A 4923-nucleotide genomic window follows, 5' to 3' on the forward strand; every position below is an offset into this window, starting at 1 on the left:
ATTTAAAGCCTTCCAGCTCACTCTTTCCTTTGCCTTCGCGTTGGTCACATCACAAGGAACCATCTCCTGCTGTTTGTTTCAAGACTGGCTTGCTGACATCCCTCCTGGCTTCTTATCCTGCTTGCAGTTGCTCTCCTTGGATCCCTGACTTCTGGACTAGCTGATTACCCAATCTGGTTTATGAACTTTGGACTGGCTGACTACCCGATCTGGCTACTGGACTCTGGTTATGTTTGACTACGCTTTTTTCTATTTACCTTTTTATTTTTATTAATAAACAAGTGTGATTTGATTGTACTTCTGTCTCAGTCTGTTTCATGGTTCCTGACAATCACCTCCCATTTTTTTGCTTGCAAGATACTGACCTTCACGACAAGCCCCGTGGGCAGGGTGAAACGCATCTGGGGCATGGTCTTGATGGAGCTGGACTGAAGTTGCTTTTACTTTAGTGACCGTGGCTTTGTGGGTGGGCAGCACCCAGGGTTTTTATCCTCATCGCACAGCATGCATTGAGTCAGGAAAGGGCTCTCCCCAAGCCTGCACATTTAGTGTGAGTCAAAGGATTTGGGCTCGTAGGATCCTAGAGAGCCATCCATTGTTCTTTCGGTGTGAGTTCCCAAGATCCTGATACTCACATGTTTCAGACAGGGAAGTATAGTCTAATGTGTTGGAAGGTCGGCATCTTGCATGCAGAAACCAGGAGGTGAGTAGGATATTCTACACTGCACATGATCTATTTTTCTCAGCACTGAAAGCTTCAGCCTGTTTACGTTTCCTTTAACTACTACTTGTAGGTTTTAGGCTGGGTTCACACTTATGCGAATTGGATGCGGCTTTCCCCACATCCAATTCACATGTGTGTGAACCAGCTCTCAATGGAGCTGGTTCACACACCTCCGGGGTGGCCACGATCCGCATTTGCAAAGGGTCCTGTGATTTGCACCTGAATTTGTGAACAGGGACACACCGAACCCCCTACTGTGAGCTGTGGCCGCAGTATATGTGAACCCAGCCTTAGGGAATCACTAATAATTATAACATCTACTTCACACAATACATTAGTGTGAACAATAATTTGTAGATATAAGAGTTTTTATAAAAGATTACGGAATGTAGGATACTTTGTGTGTTTGAAACTCAGGGTTGCTCTATACAATTAAACAGTTTATAGTAATAATAATGAAATAAAACAAATAATGATATGGCCCAAAAAGAAAAACAGTGGTGGTGGTGGTAGGGGTATTTATCAGAGAAATTAGTGACACAATTAACCACAAATCAAGCAATGGGTTTGATTTACGAAAAATCGAGAGTACAAAATCTGGTGCAGCTGTAAATTGTAGCCAATCGGCTTCTAACTTTACCTTGTTCAATTAAGCTTTGACAAAAAAACAAACAACTGGAAGATGATTGGTTTCTATGTGAAGCTGCACCAGATTTTGCACTCTCCAGCTTTAGTAAATCAAAACCTGGGTCTCCTATAGTTAAAGTGATATTAAAGGATTTTTTTTATAATTTTAACCACTTGGCGGTCCCGGCCCCTTACCACGTGATCAGCTGTCAGCCAATGACAGCTGATCACGTGTATAAACAAAAGCTCGGTAATCGTTTAAAAAAAAAAAAAAAGCCGATCACCAGCTTATGTGCAAGGGACATCGGCCCCGAAGAGGCACATCTGCCTCATCTTTGCCAATCAGTACCCCCTGCCATTGCCCACCAGTGCCACCTATAAATGCCCATGAGTGCCACTTATCAATGCCCACCAGTGGCACATCAGTGCCACCTAGCAATGCTGCCTATCAGTGTAATCTACCAGTGCCGATCAGTGCCCATTATTGCCCCCTATCAGTGCCCACCACTGCCTGCTATCAGTGCCACCTATTAGTGCCACTTCTCAGTGCTCACCAATGCCACCTATCAATGCCCTTCAGTGCCACCTCTCAGTGCACACCAGTGCTGCCTATCAGTGCCCACCAGTGCTGCCTATCAGTGCCCACCAGTGCTGCCTTATTGGTGACCATCAGTGCAGCCCATCGGAGCCCATCAGTGCAGCTTATCGGTGCCCATCAGTGCAGGAGAAAAATTACCTATTTGAAATTTTTGTATAACAAAATAAAGAAATTCGGTCTTTTTAAAAAAAAATTACAAAAAAAAAAAAATTCACACAGAACTGTGGTTCAGCCCCACCCTCTCTCTCTCTCCACAGTGGTTTACTGGCTGTGATTGACAGCAGCTCCCTCTGCTGTCTCAGCCAATGAGGAGGAAGAGAACTCCAAGAGGCGGGGTGCATGTCTCATCACTGGATCGCGATGGGGAACAGGTAAGTATTAGGGAAGCCAGCTGCACAGAGTTTTTTTTTACCTTCATGCATAGGATGTAAGAATGCATGAAGGTAAAGACGTTAGAATCACTTTAAGACTCTCTTAGGTTACACCTTTGTGTCTGTAATCCTGGACACCAAGTGCAACAGACCATATATCATATAATTTCATTGTACAATCTCTTTTAGATCTACCATCAAGTACGTAGTATAAGGGCCTGCCTGGTTTGATACTAACTAAAAGGATTGTATAGGTTTGCCTTCATATTACATAGTTTGGGTAAAGCTAAAAGAGATGTGCAATCAAATTGTATAGTATATGTCCAGCTGAAGACAGATTTATAATTGAAGATGAGACAGATTTCCACTTTGTACAGACACCTAATTAATACATGGTCAGGGTCTGGTTTCATTTAGCCACGGTCACAACGAACAGAGCAATTTATGGCTGTAACCTTCTATCAAATTTGTGTCATCACTCATCTTGCCGATCTTTTTTAGCTTTGCATTGTCATGCAACAGAGTTGGAAAATGTTCCCCATTTCATTGGCTTACATTGGTAGTCAGTGGAATATTGCCCACATGCATTGATGACCAGAGAAAAAGTGCACCCTAAGGCCCCTTTCACACGGGTGCCTTCCGTTTTGTTTAGCAAGGGAGCTTTCTGCTGACACCCTGCTGATCTGCGCAGAGCAGGAGGATAACAGGTCTATGTCCACATAGTTTCTGTAGAGCAGACACGGACAGAGCCTGTTCTGCTGCATGGGTGGCTGGGTGTAAATGGAAAGTAGAGTCCTTTTACAACTGACTACCTCCGATCTGATCTGTCTACAGGAAGCGAACAAATCCTCTTCTGTTTGTTTTTAGTGGACCAGATCGAAGGTAGGCGGGTGTAAATGGGCACAATTCCATTCACACCTGCCAGTCCATAGGGGTGAATGGACCGTTTGATCAGGTCCGCCTGGAAAACTGTCTAAAAGGAACAGTGGGGCCTTACATTAGATAAGAGTATAAAGCCCCTACTAGTGGTGAGTGGAGAAGGACCCCTTAGATTGGTCCTCAGTCTGTAAAGGATCCTTTTACATTGTTGGTCAATGGAAAGAGCCCCCCTTTCAGTGGGAAGAATGTTTCTTAGCCCTTGTACACACGGTCGGAGAATCTGTCGGAATGAGTCTTATCGGACCGTGTCGTCAGATAATCCGACTGTATGTGGTATGCATCGGACTGATTCTGTCCGAATCTCCGTCCGACCCAATTTTCCAACATGTTGGAAATATTTCCCGACCAACTGGGCCGGACGGACCTAATCCGATCATGTGTAGAGCATTTTCATCGGACCAAGTGTCACGCATGCTCAGATCAAATTCCTACATCAAAGCTATTGGCTACTAGCCTGAATGTAGTCCCATCATAACAAAATTACGTCATCACGTTCTGAAAGATCGGATTTTTTGCCAACTTGGCCCGACCGTGTGTATGCAACAGTTTCGGACACAATCCGTCGGACTAAATCCGACGGGCAAAATCCGACGGATTTGGTTGGCAAAATCTCCGACCGTGTGTACGTGGGCTTATAGATATCTAAGAATGTTAGAGGTTGCTTAACTAAGACACAATTGTACATTATTTAAGAAACCAATAGCCAACCTTGGAGGAACCCTAGGATTCTGTGCAACTCTTGTTGAGAAAGGATGATCTTCATCAGGGATCTCCAAACTATGACTCTCGAGCTGTTCAGGAACTACAATTCCCATCATGCCTAGTCATGTCTGTGAATGTCACAGTTTTACAATGCCTCATGGGACGTGTAGTTCCACAACAGCTGGAGGGCTGTAGTTGGGAGACCCCTGATCTACAGTTTATAAGCATTAACAGTATATAACCATCAACAACATCCAAACAGTAATATACCTCAGACTTATACCGATTCCGTTCAGTACAACAAGCTGCAAGTATACTTTATCCACCTCACCCATGCTGTTGACATCTGCCTCTTTTTTCTGTGTGGCACTTGGCTCAGATTTCAGTTTCTGAAGTATTTTGCACTGAACTTTCCACTTGTGGATCTCTTTCAGGGCCTGTTTGTACTTGGACATCCACTGCTTGTTCAAATTATTTCATGTTGTTACTGCATTCGGATCCACCTGGGAAGACTTTCTTTTCTTCTTGGGCTAATACAGCCAACTTATCCTTTAGACGTTTTACCTTCATGCTGAGCATTTTACAGCAGTTACAGTCAAAATCTTTGCCAGTGTCCATAGCATGTTGAGTAATAGGGCGGTTTAATTGGTGAATGGGCTAATTTTGTGTAAAGCTTGCATTGCAGTAGGTGTGATCAATATTGGAACCTTCTTGTTTCTCATTTGATACCATTCTGTAAGCAGCTTCAGCCAAGGTGTCTGTGTTTAGCTCTTCAGAAGGATCAGGGCTGTCCTAGGCTCTGAAATGATCAGTATTGAGTTTTGACATGCCGTCTTCTTCAATGACCATTTCAGCCTGACCAAGAAATTAGCTATCAGCACAGCTAGAAAACTGACCACGCTGTGTCACCAAGCCTAGTGTGGTCAGTTTTTCATAGGAATGCAGAAGGACTGGAAGGAACA

The sequence above is a fragment of the Lithobates pipiens genome, unplaced genomic scaffold (assembly GCF_037356315.1).
Source record: "Lithobates pipiens isolate NorthernLeopardFrog02 unplaced genomic scaffold, aLitPip1_a1.2 Scaffold_16, whole genome shotgun sequence".
Classification (NCBI taxonomy): domain Eukaryota; kingdom Metazoa; phylum Chordata; class Amphibia; order Anura; family Ranidae; genus Lithobates; species Lithobates pipiens.